This window comes from Cervus canadensis, chromosome 26, assembly GCF_019320065.1.
Source record: "Cervus canadensis isolate Bull #8, Minnesota chromosome 26, ASM1932006v1, whole genome shotgun sequence".
NCBI lineage: Eukaryota > Metazoa > Chordata > Mammalia > Artiodactyla > Cervidae > Cervus > Cervus canadensis.
Genome location: NC_057411.1, coordinates 11,001,854 through 11,025,858, shown reverse-complemented (window position 1 = coordinate 11,025,858; position 24,005 = coordinate 11,001,854).

Here is a 24,005-nt window from a genome sequence, read left to right as displayed (position 1 = left end):
ATAGATAGAGTCTATCACACAGGCACGGAACTTTATCTTTCACACGGTCCGTGCTTGTGTGATAGACTTTATCTTTCACACGGTCCGTGGCTGTGGGGTAGACTTTATCTTTCACACGGTCCGTGGCTGTCAGGTAGACTTTATCTTTCACACGGTGCGTGGCTGTGGGTAGACTTTATCTTTCACAAGGTCCGTGGCTTTGTGTAGACTTTATCTTTCACACGGCCCGTGGCAGTGTGGTAGACTTTATCTTTCACACGGCCAGTGTCTGTGAAGTGGACTTTATCTTTAACACCGTCTGTGGCTGTGCGGTAGACTTTATCTTTCACACGGTCTGTGGCTGTCAGGTAGACTTTATCTTTCACACGGTGCGTGGCTGTGGGTAGACTTTATCTTTAACAAGGTCCGTGGCTTTGTGTACACTTTATCTTTCACACGGCCCGTGGCTGTGGGGTAGACTTTTCTTTCACACGGCCTGTGGCTGTGAAGTGGACTTTATCTTTAACACCGTCCGTGGCTGTGCGGTAGACTTTATCTTTCACATGGTCCGTGGCTGTAGGGTAGACTTTATCTTTCACACGGTCCGTGGCTGTGGGAATAGACTTTATTTTTCATACGGTCCGTGGCTGTGGGAATACACTTTATGTTTCACACGGTCCGTGGCTTTGGGAATAGACTTTATCTTTCACACGGTCCGTGCCTGTGGGATAGACTCTATCTTTCACACGTTCCGTGGCTGTGGGATAGGCTTTATCTTTCACATGGTCCAATGGCTGTGGGAATAGGACTTTATATTTTCACACAGGTCCATGCCTTGTTACGGATGGACTCTATCTTTCACACTGGTCCGTGGCTGTGGGATAGCCTCTATCTTTCACACGGTCCATGGCTGTGGGATAGACTCTATCTTTCACACGCTCCGTGGCTCTGGGATAGACTTTATCTTTCACACGGTCTGAGGATGTTGGAGTAGACTTTATCTTTCACATGGTCCATGCCTGTAGGATAGACTTTTTCACATGGTCTGTGCCTGTGGGATAGACTTTATCTTTCACATGGTTCGTGGCTGTGGGATTGACTTTATCTTTCACACGGTCCGTGCCTGTGGGATAGACTTTATCATTCACACGGTCCGTGGCTGTGGGATAGACTTTATCTTTCACACGGTCCGTGCCTGTGGGATAGACTTTATCTTTCACACGGTCCATGGCTGTGGGAATAGACTTTATGTTTTACGTGGTCCGTGGCTGTGGGAACAGACTTTATCTTTCACATAGTCCGTGCCTGTGGGTTAGACTCTATCTATCACAGGGTCCTTGGCTGTGGGATAGACTCTATCTTTCACAAGGTCCGTGGCTGTGGTATAGACTTTATCCTTCACACGGTCTGTGTCTGTGGGATAGACTTTATCTTTCACATTGTTCGTGCATGTGAGATAGACTTTATCTTTCACACAGTCCGTGCCTGTGTGATAGACTCTATCTATCACAGGGTCCGTGGCTGTGGTATAGACTCTATCTTTCACAAGGTCCGTGGCTGTGGTATAGACTTTATCCTTCACACGGTCCCTGCCTGTGGGATAGACTTCATCTTTCACACGGTCCCTGCCTGTGGGATAGACTTCATCTTTCACACGGTCCGTTGCCGTGAGGCAGACTTTATCTTTCACACGGTCCGTGTCTGTGGGATAGACTTTATCTTTCACACGGCCCGTGCCTGTGGGGTAGACTTTATCTTTCACTCGGTCCGTGCCTGTGGGGTAACCTTTATCTTTCACATGGTCCGTGGTGTTTGATAGACTTTATCTTTCACATTGTCCGTGTCTGTGGGGAAGACTTTATCTGACTCACGGTCCGTGGCTGTTGGGTTGACTTTATCTTTCACACGGTCCGTGGTGTGGGATAGACTTTATCTTTCTCATGGTCCATGCCTGTGGGGTAGACTTTATCTTTCACACGGTCCGTGGCTGTGGGGTAAACTTTAATTTTCACACGGTCCGTGGCTGTTTGATAGACTTTATCTTTCACACGGTCCGTGGCTGTGGGATAGATTTTATCTTTCACACGGTCCGTGGCTTTGGGATAGACTTTATCTTTCACATGGTCCGTGGCTGTGGGGTAGACTTTATCTTTCACACGGTATGTGGCTGTGGGATAGATTTTATCTTTCACACGGTCCATGGCTCGGGGGTAGACTTTATCTTTCACACGGCCCGTGGCAGTGGGGTAGACTTTATCTTTCACACGGCCCGTGCCCATGGGGTAGAGTTTATCTTTCACACGGCCCATGGCTGTGGGGCAGACGTTATCTTTCACACGGTCCGAGCCTGTGGGATAGACTTTATCTTTCACACGGTCCGTGCCTGTGGGAAAGACTTTATCTTTCACATATTCCGTGCCTGTGGGATAGACTCTATCTTTCACACGGTCCGTGGCTGTGGGATAGACTCTATCTTTTACATGGTCCGTGGCTGTGGGATTAGACTCTATCTTTCACACGGACCATGGCTGTGGGTTAGACTTTATATTTCACATGGTCTGTGGCTGTGGGGTAGACTGTATCTTTCACACGGTATGTGGCTTTGGGAAAGATTTTATCTTTCACACGGTCAGTGGCTGTGGGGTAGACTTTATCTTTCACACGGTCCATGGCTGTGGGAACAGACTCTATCTTTCAAACTGTCCGTGCCTGTGGGATAGACTTTATCGTTCACACTGTCCGTTGCTGTGGGGTAGACTTTATCTTTCACACGGTCCGTGCCTGTGGGATAGACTTTATCTTTCACACGGTCCACGCCTGAGGGATAGACTTTTTCACATGGTCCGTGCCTGTGGAATAGACTTTATCTTTCACACGGTCCGTGCCTGTGGGATAGACTTTATGTTTCACACGGTCCGTGGCTGTGGGATAGACTTTTTCACACGATCCGTTGCTGTGGAATAGACTTTATCTTTCACACGGTCCGTGCCTGTGGGATAGATTTCATCTTTCACACGGTCCGTGGCTGTGGGGTAGACTTTATCTTTCACACGGTACGTTGCTAGGTAATAGAGTTTTTCTTTCACACGGTCCATGGCTGTGGGTATAGACTGTATGTTTCACACGGTCCGAGGCTGTTGGATAGACTTCATCGTTTACATGGTCCGTGGCTGTGGGATAGACTCTATCTTTCACACGGCCTGTGGCAGTGGGGTAGACTTTATCTTTCACTCGGCCCGTGCCTGTGGGGTAGACTTTATCTTTCACCCGGCCCGTGGCTGTGGGGTAGACATTTCTTTCATATGGCCCGTTCCTGTAGGATAGACTTTATCTTTCACACGGTCCGTGCCTTTGGGATAGACTTTTTCTTTCACACGGCCCGTGTCTACAGGGTAGACTTTATCTTTCACACGGCCCGTGGCTGTGGGGTAGACTTTATCTTTCACATGGTCCGTGCCTGTGGGATAGACTTTATCTTTCACACGGTCCGTGCCTGTGGGATAGACTTTATCATTCACACGGTCCGTGGCTGTGGGATAGACTTTATCTTTCACACGGTCCGTGGCTGTGGGAATAGACTTTATGTTTCACAAGGTCCGTGACTCTGGGAATAGAATTTATCTTTCACATGGTCCGTGGCTGTGCGATAGACTGTATCTTTCACACGGTCTGTGGCTGTGGGATAGATTTTATCTTTCACACGGTACGTGCCTGTGGAATAGACTTTATCTTTCACATGGTCCGTGCCTCTAGGCCAGACTTTATCTTTCACATGGTCCGTGCCTGTGGGATAGGCTTTTTCACACGGCCCGTGCCTCTGGGATAGACTTTATCTTTCACACGGTCCATGCCTGTGGAATAGACTTTATCTATCACACGGTCCGTGGCTGTGGGATAGACTTTTTCACACGGTCCGTGCCTGTGGGATAGACTTTATCTATCACACGGTCCGTGGCTGTGAGGTAGACTTTATTTGTCACACGGTCCGTGGCTGTGGTAGTAGACTTTATCTTTCACATGGTCCGTGGCTGTGGGAATAGACTTTATGTTTCACATGGTCCCTGGCTCTGGGAATAGACTTTATTTTTCACACGGTCCGTGCCTGTGGGATAGACTCTATCTTGCACATGGTCTGTCGCTGTGGGAAGAGACTCTATCTTTCACACGGTCCATGGCTGTGAGTTAGACTTTATCTTTCACACGGTCCGTGGCTGTGAGGTAGACTTTATCTTTCACACGGTCCATGCCTGTGGGACAGACTTTATTTTTTACATGGTCCATGTCTGTGGGATAGACTTTTTCACATGGTCCGTGGCTGTGGATATACTTTATCTTTCACACGGTCCGTTCCTGTGGGTTAGACTTTATCTTTCACACCGTCCGTGGCTGTGGATTAGAAATGTTAATCTTCAACGGTCCCGTGGCGTGGATATAGACTATATCTTTCACACGGTCCGTGACTGTGGGATAGACTTTATCTTTCACACTGTCCGTGTCTGTGGGATAGACTTTATCTTTCACACGGTACGTGCCTGTGGGATAGACTGTATCTTTCACATGGTCCGTGGCTGTGGGATGGACTTTATCTTTCACACGGTCCGTGGCTGTGGGAATAGACTATATCTTTCACACGGTCCGTGCCTGTGGGATAGACTTTATCTTTCACACGGTTGGGATAGACTTTATCTTTCACACGGTACGTGCCTGTGGAATAGACTTTATCTTTCACACGGTCCGTGCCTCTAGGACAGACTTTATCTTTCACACGGTCCGTGCCTGTGGGATAGACTTTTTCACACGGCCCGTACGTCTGGGATAGACTTTATCTTTCACACGGTCCATGCCTGTTGAATAGACTTTATCTTTCACACGGTCCGTGGCTGTGGGATAGACTTTTTCACACGGTCCGTGCCTGTGGGATAGACTTTATCTTTCACACGGTCCGTTCCTGTGGGATAGACTTTATCTTTCACACGGTCCGTGACTGTGGGATAGACTTTATCTTTCACATGGTCCGTTGCTGTGGGATAGACTTTATCTTTCACACGGTCCGTGGCTGTGGGAATAGACTCTATCTTTCACAAGCTCCGTGCTTGTGGGATAGACTTTATCTTTCACACGGTCCGTTCCTGTGGGATAGACTTTATCTTTCACACGGTCTGTGGATGTGGGGTAGACTTGATCTTTTACACGGTCCGTGCCTGTGGGATAGACTTTTTCTTTCACACGTTCCGTGTCTGTGGGGTAGACTTTATTTTTCACAGGGTCCCAGGCTGTGGGAGTAGACTTTATCGTTCATACGGTCCATGTCTGTGGGAATAGACTTTATGCTTCACAAGGTCCGTGGCTCTGGGAAGAGACTTTATCTTTCACATGGTCCGTGGCTGTGGGGTAGACTTTATCTTTCACTTGGTCCGTGACTGTGGGGTAGACTTTACCTTTCACACGGTCCGTGGCTGTGGGGAAGACATTATCTTTCACAAGGTCATTGGCTGTGGGGTAGACTTTATCTTTCACACGGCCCGTGCCTGTGGCATAGACTTTATCTTTCACACGGCCCGTGCCTGTGGCATAGACTTTATCTTTCACAAGGCCCGTGCCTGTGGGGTAGACTTAATCTTTCACACGGCCCGTAGCTGTGGGGTAGACTTTATCTTTCACACGGTCCGTGCCTTGGGAATAGACTTTATCTTTCACACGGTCCGTGGCTGTGGGAATATATTTTATGTTTCACACGGTCAGTGGCTGTGGGAATAGACTTTATCTTTCACACGGTCCGTGCCTGTGGGATAGACGTTATCTTTCATATGGTCCCTGGCTGTGGGATAGACTCTATCTTTCCCTCGGTCCATGCCTGTGGGATAGCCTCTATCTTTCACACGGTGCGTGGCTGTGGGAATAGCCTTTATCTTTCACACAGTCCATGCCTGTGGGATAGACTTTATCTTTCCCATGGTCCGTGGCTGTGGGATAGCCTCTATCTTTCACACGGTCCGTGGCTGTGGGAATAGGCTTTATCTTTCACACGATCCGTGGCTGTGGGGTAGACTTTATCTTTCATAAGCTTCGTGGCTGTGGGGCAGACTTTATCTTTCACACGGTCTGTGTCTTTGTGGTAGACTTTATCTTTCACACGGTCCGTGGCTGTGGGAGTAGACTTTATCTTTCACACGCTCCGTGGCTGTGGGAATAGACTTTATCTTTCACACGGACCATGGCTGTGGGATAGACTTTATCTTTCACACGGTCCGTGCCTGTGGGATCGACTTTTTCACACCGTCCTCGGCTGTGGGGTAGACTTTATCTTTCACATGGTCCGTGGCTGTGGGAATAGTCTTTATGTTTCACACGGTCCGTGGCTGTGGGAATAGACTTTATGTTTCACAAAGTCCGTGGCTCTGGGAATAGAATTTATCTTTCACATGGTCCGTGGCTGTGTGATAGTCTGTATCTTTCACACAGTCCGTGGCTGTGGGATAGACTCTATCTTTCACACGGTCCGTGGCCGTGTGATAGACTTTATCTTTCACACGGTCCGTGCCTGTGGGATAGACTTTATCATTCACATGGTCCGTGGCTGTGGGATTGACTTTTTCACACAGTCCGTAGCTGTGGGATAGACTTTATCTTTCACACGGTCCAGGCCTGTGGGATAGACGTTATCTTTCACACGGTCCGTGGCTGTGGGATACACTTTACCTTTCACACGGACCGTGGCTGTTTGGTAGACTTTATCTTTCATACATTCCGTGGCTGTGGGGTCGACTTTACTTTCACACGGTCCGTGCCTGTGGGATAGACTTTATCTTTCACATGGTCCGTGGCTCTGGTATAGACTTTATCTTTCACACGGTAAGTGGCTGTGTGATAGACTTTTTCACACGGTCCGTGCCTGTGGGATAAACTTTATCTTTCACACGGTCCGTGTCTGTGATGTAGACTTTATCTTTCATACGGTCCGTGGCTGTGGGAATAGATTTTATGTTTCACACAGTCCGTGGATGTGGAGTAGACTTTATGTTTCACACGGTCCGTTGCTGTGGGATTGACTTTTTCACACTGTCCGTGGCTGTGGGATAGACTTTATCTTTCACACGATCCGTGGCTGTGGGATAGACTTTATCTTTCACACGGTCCGTGGCTGTGGGATACACTTTACATTTCACACGGTCCATGGCTGTGGGATAGACTTTATCTTTCAAACGATCCGTGGCTGTGGGGTAGACTTTATCTTTCACACGGTCCGTGGCTGTGGGGTAGACTTTATCTTTCACACGGTCCGTGGCTGTGGGATAGACTTTATCTTTCACACGCTCCGTGGCTCGGGGATAGACTTTATCTTTCACACTGTCCGTGGCTGTGGTATAGACTTTATCTTTCACACAGTCTGTGCTTGTGGGATAGACTTTATCTTTCACACGGTCCGTGGCTGTGGGGTAGACTTTATCTTTCACACGGTCCGTGGCTGTTGGGTAGACTTTATCTTTCACACGGTCCGTGGCTGTGGGAATAGACTTTATTTTTCACACGGTCCGTGGCAGTGGGAATACACTTTATGTTTCACACGGTCCGTGGCTGTGGGAATAGACTTTATCTTTCACCCGGTCCGTGCCTGTGGAATAGACTTTATCTTTCACACGGTCCGTGGCTGTGGGATAGACTCTATCTTTCACATGGTCCGTGCCTGTGGGATAGACTCTATCTTTCACACGGTCCATGGCTGTGGGAATAGACTTTATCTTTCACACGGTCCGTGCCTGTGGGATAGACTTTATTTTTCACACGGTCCGTGCCTGTGGGATATACTTCATCTTTCACAGGGTCCGTTGCTGTGGGGCAGACTTTATCTTTCACACGGTCCGTGCCTGTGGGATATACTTCATCTTTCACACGGTCCGTTGCTGTGGGGCAGACTTTATCTTTCACACGGTCCTGTCTGTGTTATAGACTTTATTTTTCACACGGCCCGGGACTGTGGGGTAGACTTTATCTTTCACCCGGTCCGTGGCTGTGGGGTAACCTTTATCTTTCACATGGTCCGGGGTGTTTGATAGACTTTATCTTTCACACGGTCCGTGTCTGTGGGGAAGACTTTATCTGACTCACGGTCCGTGGCTGTTGGTTTGACTTTATCTTTCACACGGTCCGTGGCTGTGGGATAGACTTTATCTTTCTCATGGTCCATGCCTTTGGGATAGACTTTATCTTTCACACGGTCCGTGGCTGTGGGGTAGACTTTATCTTTCACACGGTCCGTGGCTGTGGGGTAAACTTTATCTTTCACACGGTCCGTGGCTGTTCGATAGACTTTATCTTTCACACGGTCCGTATCTGTGGAGTAGACTTTATCTGACTCACGGTCCGTGGCTGTGGGGTTGACTTTATCTTTCACACTGTCCGTGGCTGTGGGATAGACTCTATCTTGCACATGGTCAGTGGCTGTGGGAATAGACTGTATTTTTCACAGGGTCCCTGGCTGTGGGGTAGACTTTATCTTTCACACGGTCCGTGACTGCGGGGTAGACTTTATCTTTCACACGGTCTGTGGCTGTGCGATAGACTGTATCTTTCACACGGTCCGTGCCTGTGGGATAGACTTTATCTTTCACACGGTCCGTGGCTGTGGGATACACTTTACCTTTCACACGGTCCGTGGCTGTGTGGTAGACTTTATCTTTCATACAGTCCGTGGCTGTGGGGTGGACTTTACTTTCACACGGTCCGTGCCTGTGGGATAGACACTATCTTTCACATGGTCCGTGGCTCTGGTATAGACTTTATCTTTCACACGGTAAGCGGCTGTGTGATAGACTTTTTCACACGGTCCGTGCCTGTGGGATAAACTTTATCTTTCACACGGTCCGTGGCTGTGGGGTAGACTTTAACTTTCATACGGTCCGTGGCTGTGGGGTAGACTTTATCTTTCATACGGTCCGTTGCTATTGGAATAGATTTTATGTTTCACACGGTCCGTGGATGTGGAGTAGACTTTATGTTTCACACGGTCCCTGGCTGTGGGATTGAATTTTTCACACGGTCCGTGGCTGTGGGATAGACTTTATCTTTCACACGGTCCGTGGCTGTGGGATAGACTTTATCTTTCACACGGTCCGTGGCTGTGGGATACACTTTACCTTTCACACGGTCCGTGGCTGTGTGATAGACTTTACCTTTCACACGGTCCGTGGCTGTGGGGTAGACTTTATCTTTCACACGGTCCGTGGCTGTGGGGTAGACTTTATCTTTCACACGGTCCGTGGCTGTGGGATAGACTTTATCTTTCACACGCTCTGTGGCTGTGGGATAGACTTTATCTTTCACACGGTCCGTGGCTGTGGGATAGACTTTATCTTTCACACAGTCTTTGCTTGTGGGATAGACTTTATCTTTCACACGGTCCGTGGCTGTGGGGTAGACTTTATCTTTCACATGGTCCGTGGCTGTGGGGTAGACTATATCTTTCACACAGTGCGTGGCTGTGGGTAGACTTTATCTTTCACAAGGTCCGTGGATTTGTGTAGACTTTATCTTTCACACGGCTCGTGGCTGTGGGGTAGACTTTATCTTTCACACGGCCCGTAGCTGTGAAGTGGACTTTATCTTTAACACGGTCGGTGGCTGTGCGGTAGACTTAATCTTTCACACGATCCGTGGCTGTGGGGTAGACTTTATCTTTCACACGGTCCGCGGCTGTGGCAATAGACTTTATTTTTCACACGGTCCGTGGCTGTGGGAATACACTTTATGTTTCACACGGTCCGTGGCTGTCGGAATAAACTTTATCTTTCACACGGTCCGTGCCTATGGGATAGACTTTATCTTTCACACGGTCCGTGGCTGTGGGGATAAGACAGTATCCTTTCACAATGGTTGTGCCTGTGGGTAGCTTTAAATCTAACTTTCACACTCAATTTTCACACTAATCACGGTCCGTGGCTGTGGATAGCCTCTATCTTTTCACACGGGTCCGTGCTTGTGGGATAGACTTCTATCTTTACAAACGGTCCGTTGGCTGTGTTGGTAGACTTTATCTTCATAAGTCGTGGCTGGTGGGGTAGACTTTATTTTCCAACCGGTCCGGGCTGTGGAATAGACTTTATCTTTCACATTGGTCCGTGGCTCTGGTATAGACTTTATCTTTCACACGGTAAGTGGCTGTGTGATAGACTTTTTCACACGGTCCGTGCCTGTGGGATAAACTTTATCTTTCACACGGTCCGTGGCTGTGGGGTAGACTTTAACTTTCATACGGTCCGTGGCTGTGGGGTAGACTTTATCTTTCATACGGTCCGTTGCTGTGGGAATAGATTTTATGTTTCACACGGTCCGTGGATGTGGAGTAGACTTTATGTTTCACACGGTCCGTGGCTGTGGGATTGAATTTTTCATACGGTCCGTGGCTGTGGGATAGACTTTATCTTTCACACGGTCCGTGGCTGTGGGATAGACTTTATCTTTCACACGGTCCGTGGCTGTGGGATACACTTTACCTTTCACACGGTCCGTGGCTGTGGGATAGACTTTATCTTTCACACGGTCCGTGGCTGTGGGGTAGACTTTATCTTTCACATGGTCCGTGGCTGTGGGGTAGACTTTATCTTTCACACGGTCCGTGGCTGTGGGATAGACTTTATCTTTCACACGCTCTGTGGCTCTGGGATAGACTTTATCTTTCACACGGTCCGTGGCTGTGGGATAGACTTTATCTTTCACACACTCCGTGCTTGTGGGATAGACTTTATCTTTCACACGGTCCGTGGCTGTGGGGTAGACTTTATCTTTCACATGGTCCGTGGCTGTGGGGTAGACTTTATCTTTCACACGGTGCGTGGATGTGGGTAGACTTTATCTTTCACAAGGTCCGTGGATTTGTGTAGACTTTATCTTTCACACGGCTCGTGGCTGTGGGGTAGACTTTATCTTTCACACGGCCCGTAGCTGTGAAGTGGACTTTATCTTTAACGCGGTCGGTGGCTGTGCGGTAGACTTAATCTTTCACACGATCCGTGGCTGTGGGGTAGACTTTATCTTTCACACGGTCCGCGGCTGTGGCAATAGACTTTATTTTTCACACGGTCCGTGGCTGTGGGAATACACTTTATGTTTCACACGGTCCGTGGCTGTGGGAATAGACTTTATCTTTCACACGGTCCGTGCCTATGGGATAGACTTTATCTTTCACACGATCCGTGGCTGTGGGATAGACACTATCTTTCACATGGTCTGTGCCTGTGGGATAGACTCTAACTTTCACAAGGTCCGTGGCTGTGGGATAGCCTCTATCTTTCACACGGTCCATGGCTGTGGGAATAGACTCTAACTTTCACACGGTCCATGGCTGTGGGATAGACTCTATCTTTCACACGCTCTGTGGCTCTGGGATAGACTTTATCTTTCACACGGTCCGTGGCTGTTGGAGTAGACTTTATCTTTCACACGGTCCATGGCTGTGGGAATAGACTTTATGTTTCACACGTTCTGTGGCTGTGGGAATAGCCTGCATCTTTCACACAGTCCGTGTCTGAGGGGTAGAGTTTATCTTTCACACGGTCCGCGGCTGTGGGATAGACTTTATCTTTCACACGCTACGTGGCCCTGGGATAGACTTTATCTTTCACACGGTCCGTGGCTTTGGGGTAGACTTTATCTTTCACATGGTCCATGCCTGTGGGATAGACTTTTTCACACGGTCCATGCCTGTGGGATAGACTTTATCTTTCACACGGTCCGTGGCTGTGGGATAGACCTCATCTTTCACACGGTCCGTTGCTGTGGGGCAGACTTTATCTTTCACACGGTCCTTGTCTGTGGGATAGACTTTATCTTTCACACGGCCCCTGCCTGTGGGGTAGACTTTATCTTTCACACGGTCCGTGGCTGTGGGGTAACCTTTATCTTTCACATGGTCCGGGGTGTTTGATAGACTTTATCTTTCACACGGTCCGTGTCTGTGGGGAAGATTTTATCTGACTCACGGTCCGTGGCTGTTGGATTGACTTTATCTTTCACACGGTCTGTGGCTGTGGGATAGATTTTATCTTTCTCATGGTCCATGCCTGTGGGATAGACTTTATCAATTCACATGGTCCCGTGGCTGTGGATTGACTTTTCACACAGTCGTAGCGTGGGATAGACTTTTATCTTTCACACGGTCCCAGGCCTGTGGATAGACTTTATCTTTCAACACGTTCCGTGGCTGTGGGAATAGCCTGCAACTTTCACACGGTCCGTGCCTGTGGGGTAGACTTTATCTTTCACACGGTCCGCGGCTCTGGGATAGACTTTATCTTTCACACGCTACGTGGCTCTGGGATAGACTTTATCTTTCACACGGTCCGTGCCTGTGGGATAGACTTTATCTTTCACACGGTCCGTCCCTGTGGGATATACTTCATCTTTCACAGGGTCCGTTGCTGTGGGGCAGACTTTATCTTTCACATGGTCCGTGCCTGTGGGATATACTTCATCTTTCACACGGTCCGTTGCTGTGGGGCAGACTTTATCTTTCACACGGTCCGTGTCTGTGTTATAGACTTTATTTTTCACACGGCCCGGGACTGTGGGGTAGACTTTATCTTTCACCCGGTCCGTGGCTGTGGGGTAACCTTTATCTTTCACAGGGTCCGGGGTGTTTGATAGACTTTATCTTTCACACGGTCCGTGTCTGTGGGGAAGAGTTTATCTGACTCACGGTCCGTGGCTGTTTGGTTGACTTTATCTTTCACACGGTCCGTGGCTGTGGGATAGACTTTATCTTTCTCATGGTCCGTGCCTGTGGGATAGACATTATCTTTCACACGGTCCGTGGCTGTGGGGAAGACTTTATCTTTCACACGGTCCGTGGCTGTGGGGTAAACTTTATCTTTCACACGGTCCGTGGCTGTTCGATAGACTTTATCTTTAACACGGTCCATATCTGTGGAGTAGACTTTATCTGACTCACGGTCCGTGGCTGTGGGGTTGACTTTATCTTTCACACGGTGCGTGGCTGTGGGTAGACTTATCTTTCAAAAGGTCCGTGGATTTGTGTAGACTTTATCTTTCACACGGCTCGTGGCTGTGGGGTAGACTTTATCTTTCACACGGTCCGTGGCTGTGGTAGTTGACTTTATCTTTCACACGGTCCGTGGCTGTGGGAATAGACTTTATGTTTCACACAGTCCGTGGCTCTGCGAATATACTTTATCTTTCACACGGTCCGTGCCTGTGGGGTAGACTTTATCTTTCATATGGTCCGTGCCTGTGGGATAGACTCTATCTTGCACATGGTCTGTCGCTGTGGGAATAGACTCTATCTTTCACACGGTCTGTGCCTGTGGTATAAACTTTATCTTTCACACGGTCCGTGGCTGTGTGATAGACTTTATCTTTCACACTGTCCGTGGCTCTGGGAATAGAGTTTATCTTTCTCACAGTCCGTGCCTGTGGGATAGACTTTATCATTCACACGGTCCGTGCCTGTGGGATAGACTCTATCTTTCACAACGGTCCATGGCTGTGGCGATTAGATCTCTAATCTGGTCACATGGTCCGTGGCTGTGGGATTAGACTCTATCTTTCACACGGTCCATGGCTGTGGGGTAGAATTTATCTTTCACATGGTCCGTGGCTGTGCGGTAGACTTTATCATTCACATGGTCCATGCCTGTGGGATAGACTCTATCTTTCACATGGTCCATGCCTGTGGGATAGACTCTGTCTTTCAAATGGTCCGTTGCTATGGGATTAGACTCTATCTTTCACACGGTCCATGGCTGTGAGGTGGACTTTATCTATCACATGGTCCGTGGATGTGGGGTAGACTTTACCTTTCACACGGTATGTGGCTGTGGGGTAGATTTTATCTTTCACACGGTCCGTGGCTGTGGGATAGACTTTATCTTTCACACGTTCCGTGGCTGGGGGGTAGACTTTATCTTTCAAATGGCCCGTGGCAGTGGGGTAGACTTTATCTTTCACACGGCCCATGCCTGTGGGATAGACTTTATCTTTCACACGGCCCGTGGCTGTGGGGTAGACTTTATCTTTCATATGGCCCATTCCTGTGGGATAGTCTTTATCTTTCACACGGTCCGTGCCCATGGGATAGACTTTGTCTTTCACACGGCCCGTGGCTGCGGGGTAGACTCTATCTTTCACACGGCCAGTGGCTGTGGATTAGACTTTATCTTTCACACGTTCCGTGCCTGTGGGGTAGACTTTATCTTTCACACGGTCCGTGCATGTGGGATAGACTTTATCTTTCATACGGTCCGTGCCTGTGGGATAGACTCTATCATTCACCCGGTCCGTGGCTGTGGGATAGACTTTATCTTTCACATGGTCCATGCCTGTGGGATAGAGTTTTTCCCACAGTCCGTGGCTGTGGGATAGACTTTATCTTTCAGACGATCCGTGGCTGTGGGATAGACTTTATCTTTCACACGGTCCATGGTTGTGGGGCAGACTTTATCTTTCACACGGCCCGTGTCTGTGGGGTAGACTTTATCTTTCACACGGCCCGTGCTGTGGGGTAGACTTTATCTATCACACAGTCCGTGGCTGTGGGGTAGACTTTATCTTTCACACGGTCCGTGGCTGTGGGATAGACTTTATCTTTCGCATGGTCCATGCCTGTGGGATAGACTTTATCATTCACTCGGTCCGTGTCTGTCCGATAGACTTTTTCACACGGTCCTTGGCTGTGGGGTAGACTTTATCTTTCACATGCTCTGTGGCTGTGGGAGTAGTCTTTATCTTTCACATGGTCCGTGGCTGTGGGAATAGACTTTATGTTTCACAAGGTCCGTGGTTCTGGAAATTGAATTTATCTTTCACTAGACTTTATCTTTCACACGGTCCGCGGCTCTGGGATAGACTTTATCTTTCAAACGCTACGTGGCTCTGGGATAGACTTTATCTTTCACACGGTCCGTGCCTGTGGGATAGACTTCATCTTTCACACGGTCCGTGCCTGTGGGATATACTTCATCTTTCACAGGGTCCGTTGCTGTGGGGCAGACTTTATCTTTCACACGGTCCGTGCCTGTGGGATATACTTCATCTTTCACACGGTCCGTTGCTGTGGGGCAGACTTTATCTTTCACACGGTCCTGTCTGTGTTATAGACTTTATTTTTCACACGGCCCGGGACTGTGGGGTAGACTTTATCTTTCACCCGGTCCGTGGCTGTGGGGTAACCTTTATCTTTCACATGATCCGGGGTGTTTGATAGACTTTATCTTTCACACGGTCCGTGTCTGTGGGGAAGACTTTATCTGACTCACGGTCCGTGGCTGTTGGGTTGACTTTATCTTTCACACGGTCCGTGGCTGTGGGGTAGACTTTATCTTTCACACGGTCCATGGCTGTGGGGTAGACTTTGTCTTTCACACGGTCCGTGGCTGTGGGGTAGACTTTATCTTTCACACGGTCCGTGGCTGTGGGGTAAACTTTATCTTTCACACGGTCCGTGGCTGTTCGATAGACTTTATCTTTCACACGGTCCGTATCTGTGGAGTAGACTTTATCTGACTCACGGTCCGTGGCTGTGGGGTTGACTTTATCTTTCACACTGTCCGTGGCTGTGGGATAGACTCTATCTTGCACATGGTCAGTGGCTGTGGGAATAGACTGCATTTTTCACACGGTCCCTGGCTGTGGGGTAGACTTTATCTTTCACACGGTCCGTGGTTGCGGGGTAGACTTTATCTTTCACACGGTCCGTGGTTGTGCGATAGACTGTATCTTTCACACAGTCCGGGCCTGTGGGATAGACTTTATCTTCCACAAGGTCCGTGGCTGTGGGATACACTTTACCTTTCACACGGTCTGTGGCTGTGGGGTAGACTTTATCTTTCATACAGTCCGTGGCTGTGGGGTAGACTTTATCTTTCACACGGTCCGTGCCTGTGGAGTAGACTTTATCTTTCACATGGTCCGTGGCTCTGGTATAGACTTTATCTTTCACACGGTAAGGGGCTGTGTGATAGACTTTTTCACACGGTCCGTGCCTGTGGGATAAACTTTATCTTTCACACGGTCCGTGGCTGTGGGGTAGACTTTAACTTTCATACGGTCCGTGGCTGTGGGGTAGACTTTATCTTTCATACGGTCCGTTGCTGTTGGAATGGATTTTATGTTTCACACGGTCCGTGGATGTGGAGTAGACTTTATGTTTCACACGGTCCCTGGCTGTGGGATTGAATTTTTCACACGGTCCGTGGCTGTGGGATAGACTTTATCTTTCACACGGTCCGTGGCTGTGGGATAGACTTTATCTTTCACACGGTCTGTGGCTGTGGGATACACTTTACCTTTCACACGGTCCGTGGCTGTGGGATAGACTTTATCTTTCACACGGTCCGTGGCTGTGGGGTAGACTTTATCTTTCACACGGTCCGTGGCTGTGGGGTAGACTTTATCTTTCACACGGTCCGTGGCTGTGGGATCGACTTTATCTTTCACACGCTCTGTGGCTCTGGGATAGACTTTATCTTTCACACGGTCCGTGGCTGTGGGATAGACTTTATCTTTCACACAGTCTTTGCTTGTGGGATAGACTTTATCTTTCACACGGTCCGTGGCTGTGGGGTAGACTTTATCTTTCACATGGTCCGTGGCTGTGGGGTAGACTATATCTTTCACACAGTGCGTGGCTGTGGGTAGACTTTATCTTTCACAAGGTCCGTGGATTTGTGTAGACTTTATCTTTCACACGGCTCGTGGCTGTGGGGTAGACTTTATCTTTCACACGGCCCGTAGCTGTGAAGTGGACTTTATCTTTAACACGGTCGGTGGCTGTGCGGTAGACTTTATCTTTCACACGGTCCGTGGCTGTGGGGTAGACTTTATCTTTCACACGGTCCGCGGCTGTGGCAATAGACTTTATTTTTCACACGGTCCGTGGCTGTGGGAATACACTTTATGTTTCACACGGTCCGTGCCTGTCGGAATAAACTTTATCTTTCACACGGTCCGTGCCTATGGGATAGACTTTATCTTTCACACGGTCCGTGGCTGTAGGATAGACACTATCTTTCACATGGCATGTGCCTGTGGGATAGACTCTAACTTTCACACGGTCCGTGGCTGTGGGATAGCCTCTGTCTTTCACACGGTCCGTGGCGTGGGATATAGACTCTATCTTTCACACGGTTTCCGCTGGCTGTGTGTGGAGACCTTTATCTTTCATACAGTCCGTGGGTGGTGGGGTAGGAACTTTATTTCACACCGTTCCGTGCCTGTCGGATAGAACTATTTCTTTCACATGGTCCGTGGCTTTTGGGTATAGACTTTATCTTTCCACACGGTAAGTTGGCTGTGTGATAGACTTTTTTCTCACACGGTCCGTGCCTGTGGGATAAACTTTATCTTTCACACGGTCCGTGGCTGTGGGGTAGACTTTAACTTTCATACGGTCCGTGGCTGTGGGGTAGACATTATCTTTCATACGGTCCGTTGCTGTGGGAATAGATTTTATGTTTCACACGGTCCGTGGATGTGGAGTAGACTTTATGTTTCACACGGTCCGTGGCTGTGGGATTGAATTTTTCATACGGTCCGTGGCTGTGGGATAGACTTTATCTTTCACACGGTCCGTGGCTGTGGGATAGACTTTATCTTTCACACGGTCCGTGGCTGTGGGATACACTTTACCTTTCACACGGTCCGTGGCTGTGGGATAGACTTTATCTTTCACACGGTCCGTGGCTGTGGGGTAGACTTTATCTTTCACACGGTCCGTGGCTGTGGGGTAGACTTTATCTTTCACACGGTCCGTGGCTGTGGGATAGACTTTATCTTTCACACGCTCTGTGGCTGTGGGAATAGACTTTATCTTTCACAAGGTCCGTGGCTGTGGGATAGACTTTATCTTTCACACACTCCGTGCTTGTGGGATAGACTTTATCTTTCACACGGTCCGTGGCTGTGGGGTAGACTTTATCTTTCACATGGTCCGTGGCTGTGGGGTAGACTTTATCTTTCACACGGTGCGTGGATGTGGGTAGACTTTATCTTTCACAAGGTCCGTGGATTTGTGTAGACTTTATCTTTCACACGGCTCGTGGCTGTGGGGTAGACTTTATCTTTCACACGGCCCGTAGCTGTGAAGTGGACTTTATCTTTAACACGGTCGGTGGCTGTGCGGTAGACTAAATCTTTCACACGATCCGTGGCTGTGGGGTACACTTTATCTTTCACACGGTCCGCGGCTGTGGCAATAGACTTTATTTTTCACACGGTCCGTGGCTGTGGGAATACACTTTATGTTTCACACGGTCCGTGGCTGTGGGAATAGACTTTATCTTTCACACGGTCCGTGCCTATGGGATAGACTTTATCTTTCACATGGTCTGTGCCTATGGGATAGACTCTAACTTTCACAAGGTCCGTGGCTGTGGGATAGCCTCTATCTTTCACACGGTCCATGGCTGTGGGAATAGACTCTATCTTTCACACGGTCCATGGCTGTGGGATAGACTCTATCTTTCACACGCTCTGTGGCTCTGGGATAGACTTTATCTTTCACACCGTCCGTGGCTGTTGGAGTAGACTTTATCTTTCACACGGTCCATGGCTGTGGGAATAGACTTTATGTTTCACACGTTCTGTGGCTGTGGGAATAGCCTGCATCTTTCACACGGTCCGTGTCTGTGGGGTAGAGTTTATCTTTCACACGGTCCGCGGCTGTGGGATAGACTTTATCTTTCACACGCTACGTGGCCCTGGGATAGACTTTATCTTTCACACGGTCCGTGGCTTTGGGGTAGACTTTATCTTTCACATGGTCCATGCCTGTGGGATAGACTTTTTCACACGATCCATGCCTGTGGGATAGACTTTATCTTTCACACGGTCCGTGCCTGTGGGATAGACCTCATCTTTCACACGGTCCGTTGCTGTGGGGCAGACTTTATCTTTCACACGGTCCTTGTCTGTGGGATAGACTTTATCTTTCACACGGCCCCTGCCTGTGGGGTAGACTTTATCTTTCACACGGTCCGTGGCTGTGGGGTAACCTTTATCTTTCACATGGTCCGGGGTGTTTGATAGACTTTATCTTTCACACGGTCCGTGTCTGTGGGGAAGACTTTATCTGACTCACGGTCCGTGGCTGTTGGGTTGACTTTATCTTTCACACGGTCCGTGGCTGTGGGATAGACTTTATCTTTCTCATGGTCCATGCCTGTGGGATAGACTTTATCTTTCACACGGTCCGTGGCTGTTGGGTAAACTTTATCTTTCACACGGTCAGAGGCTGTTTGATAGACTTATCTTTCACACGGTCCGTATCTGTGGAGTAGACTTTATCTGACTCACGGTCCGTGGCTTTGGGGTTGACTTTACCTTTCACACTGTCTGTGGCTGTGGGATAGACTCTATCTTGCACATGGTCAGTGGCTGTGGGAATAGACTGTATTTTTCACAGGGTCCCTGGCTGTGGGGTAGACTTTATCTTTCACACGGTCGGTGGCTGCGGGGTAGACTTTTTCACACAGTCCGTGGCTGTGGGATAGACTTTATCTTTCACACGGTCCATGCCTGTGGGAAATACTTTATTTTTCACACGGTCTGTGGCTGTGGGATAGACTTTTTCACACGGTCCGTGCCTGTGGGATAGACTTTATCTTTCACACGGTCCGTGGCCGTGTGATAGACTTTATCTTTCACACGGTCCGTGGCGTTGGGGTAGACTTTATCTTTCACATGGTCCATGCCTGTAGGATAGACTTTTTCCCACGGTCCGTGCCTGTGAGATAGACTTTATCTTTCACACGGTCCGTGCCTGTGGGATAGACTTTATCATTCACATGGTCCGTGGCGGTGGGATTGACTTTTTCACACAGTCCGTAGCTGTGGGATAGACTTTATCTTTCACACGGTCCAGGCCTGTGGGATAGACTTTATCTTTCACACGGTCCGTGGCTGTGGGATACACTTTACCTTTCACACGGACCGTGGCTGTTTGGTAGACTTTATCTTTCATACAGTCCGTGGCTGTGGAGTAGACTTTACTTTCACACGGTCCATGCCTGTGGGGTAGACTTTATCTTTCACATGGTCCGTGGCTCTGGTATAGACTTTATCTTTCACACGGTAAGTGGCTGTGTGATAGACTTTTTCACACGGTCCGTGCCTGTGGGATAAACTTTATCTTTCACACGGTCCGTGTCTGTGGGGTAGACTTTATCTTTCATACGGTCCGTGGCTGTGGGAATAGATTTTATGTTTCACACAGTCCGTGGATGTGGAGTAGACTTTATGTTTCACACGGTCCGTGGCTGTGGGATTGACTTTTTCACACGGTCCGTGGCTGTGGGATAGACTTTATATTTCACACGGTCCGTGGCTGTGGGATAGAATTTATCTTTCACACGGTCCGTGGCTGTGGGATACACTTTACATTTCACACGGTCCATGGCTGTGGGATACACTTTACCTTTCACACGGTCCATGGCTGTGGGATAGACTTTATCTTTCACAGAGTCCGTGGCTGTGGGGTAGACTTTATCTTTCACACGGTCCATGGCTGTGGGGTAGACTTTATCTTTCACAAGCTCCGTGGCTCGGGGATAGACTTTATCTTTCACACTGTCCGTGGCTGTGGTATAGACTTTATCTTTCACACAGTCTGTGCTTGTGGGATAGACTTTATCTTTCACACGGTCCGTGGCTGTGGGGTAGACTTTATCTTTCACACGGTCCGCGGCTCTGGGATAGACTTTATCTTTCACACGCTACGTGGCTCTGGGATAGACTTTATCTTTCACACGGTCCGTGCCTGTGGGATAGACTTTATCTTTCACACGGTCCGTGCCTGTGGGATATACTTCATCTTTCACAGGGTCCGTTGCTGTGGGGCAGACTTTATCTTTAACACGGTCCGTGCCTGTGGGATATACTTCATCTTTCACACGGTCCGTTGCTGTGGGGCAGACTTTATCTTTCACACGGTCCTGTCTGTGTTATCGACTTTATTTTTCACACGGCCCGGGACTGTGGGGTAGACTTTATCTTTCACCCGGTCCGTGGCTGTGGGGTAACCTTTATCTTTCACATGGTCCGGGGTGTTTGATAGACTTTATCTTTCACACAGTCCGTGTCTGTTGGGAAGATTTTATCTGACTCACGGTCCGTGGCTGTTGGGTTGACTTTATCTTTCACACGGTCGGTGGCTGTGGGATAGACTTTATCTTTCTCATGGTCCATGCCTGTGGGATAGACTTTATCTTTCACACGGTCCGTGGCTGTGGGGTAGACTTTATCTTTCACACGGTCCGTGGCTGTGGGGTAAACTTTATCTTTCACACGGTCCGTGGCTGTTTGATAGACTTTATCTTTCACACGGTCCGTATCTGTGGAGTAGACTTTATCTGACTCACGGTCCGTGGCTGTGGGGTTGACTTATCTTTCACACTGTCCGTGGCTGTGGGATAGACTCTATCTTGCACATGGTCAGTGGCTGTGGAAATAGACTGTATTTTTCACAGGGTCCCTGGCTGTGGGGTAGACTTTCATCTTTCACACGGTCCGTTGCTGTGGGGCCGACTTTATCTTTCACACGGTCCTTGTCTGTGGGATAGACTTTATCTTTCACACGGCCCCTGCCTGTGGGGTAGACTTTATCTTTCACACGGTCCGTGGCTGTGGGGTAACCTTTATCTTTCACATGGTCCGGGGTGTTTGATAGACTTTATCTTTCACATGGTCCTTGTCTGTGGGGAAGACTTTATCTGACTCACGGTCCGTGGCTGTGGGATAGACTTTATCTCTCTCATGGTCCATGCCTGTGGGTTAGACTTTATCTTTCACACGGTCCATGGCTGTGGGGTAGACTTTATCTTTCACACGGTCCGTTCTGTGGGGCAAACTTTAATTTTCACACGGTCCGTGGCTGTTTGATAGACTTTATCTTTCACACGGTCCGTGGCTGTGGGATAGATTTTATCTTTCACACGGTCCGTGGCTTTGGGATAGACTTTATCTTTCACATGGTCCGTGGCTGTGGGGTAAACTTTATCTTTCACACGGTATGTGGCTGTGGGATAGATTTTATCTTTCACACGGGTCGAGGATGTGGGATTGACTTTATCTTTCACACGGCCCGTGCCCATGGGGTAGACTTTATCTTTCACACGGCACGTGGCTGTGGGGTAGACTTTATCATTCATACGGCCCGTTCCTGTGGGATAGACTTTATGTTGCACACGGTCCGTGCCTATTGGATAGACTTTGTCTTTCACACGGCCCGTGGCTGCGGGGTAGACTTTATCTTACACACGGCCCATGGCTGTGGGGCAGACTTTATCTTTCACACGGTCCGAACCTGTGGGATAGACTTTATCTTTCACACGGTCCGTGCCTGTGGGATAGACTTTATCTTTCACATGGTCCGTGCCTGTGGGATAGACTCTATCTTTCACACGGTCAGTGGCTGTGGGATAGACTCTATCTTTCACATGGTCCGTGGTTGTGGGATTAGACTCTATCTTTCACACGGTCCATGGCTGTGGGGTAGACTTTATATTTAACATCGTGTGTGACTGTGGGGTAGACTGTATCTTTCACACGGTATGTGGCTTTGGGATAGATTTTATCTTTCACACGGTATGTGGCTTTGGGATAGATTTTATCTTTCACACGGTCAGTGGCTGTGGGGTAGTCTTTATCTTTCACACGGTCCATGGCTGTGGGAACAGACTCTATCTTTCAAACTGTCCGTGCCTGTGGTATAGTCTTTATCGTTCACACTGTCCGTGGCTATGGGGTAGACTTTATCTTTCACACGGTCCGTGCCTGTGGGATAGACTTTATCTTTCACACGGTCCATGCCTGAGGGATAGACTTTTTCACATGGTCCGTGCCTGGGGATAGACTATATCTTTCACAACGGTCCGTGAGGGCTGTGGGTATACTTTAATCTTTCACACGGTCCCATGGCGTGGGTAGACTTTATCTTCACACGGTATGTGGGTGTGGATAGATTTTATCTTTCACACGGTCCGTGGCTGTGGGTAGTCCTTGTCCTTCACACGGTCCGTGGCTGTGGTGTAGACTTTATCTTTCACACGGCCCTTGGCTGTGCGGTAGACTTTATGTTTCACACGGCCCGTGGATGTGGGGTAGACTTTATCTTTCACACGGACCGTGGCTGTGGGGTAGACTTTATCTTTCACATGGCCCGTGGCTGTGGGGTAGACTTTATCTTTCACACGGTTCGTGCCTGTGTGAAAGACTCTATCTTTCACACGGTCTGTGGCTGTGGGATAGACTTTTTCTTTCACATGGTCCGTGGCTGTGGGAATAGACTCTATCTTTCACACGGTCCATGGCTGTGGGATAGACTGTATCTTTCACACGGTCCGTGGCTGTGTGGGAGACTTTATCTTTATATATTCCGTGGCTGTGGGAGTAGACTCTATCTTTCACACGGTCAGTGGCTGTGGGATAGACTTTTTCTTTCACATGGTCCGTGGCTGTGGGAATAGACTATATCTTTCACACGGTCCATGGATGTGGGATAGACTTTATCTTTCACACGGTCCGTGGCTGTGGGATAGAGTTTATCTTTATACATTCCATGGCTGTGGGAGTAGACTTTATCTTTCACACGTCCGTGGCTGTGGGAATAGACTTTATGTTTCACAAAGTCCATGGCTCTGCGAATAGACTTTATCTTTCCCATGGTCCGTGACTGTGGCGTAGACTTTATCTTTCACACGGTCTGTGCCTGTGGGATAGACTCTATCTTTCACACGGCCCGTGGTTGTGGGGTAGACTTTATCTTTCACACGGCCCGTGGCTGTGGGGTAGACTTTATCTTTCACATGGTCCGTGCCTGTGGGGTAGACATTATCTTTCACACGGTCCGTGGATGTGGGGTAGACTTTATCTTTCACACGGTCCGTGGCTGTGGGGTAGACTTTATCTCTCACACGGTCCATGGCTGTGGGAATAGACTCTATCGTTCACGGGTCCTGCCTGTGGGATAGTGTTTATCTTTCACACGGTCCGTGGCTGTGGGGTAGACTTTATCTTTCACA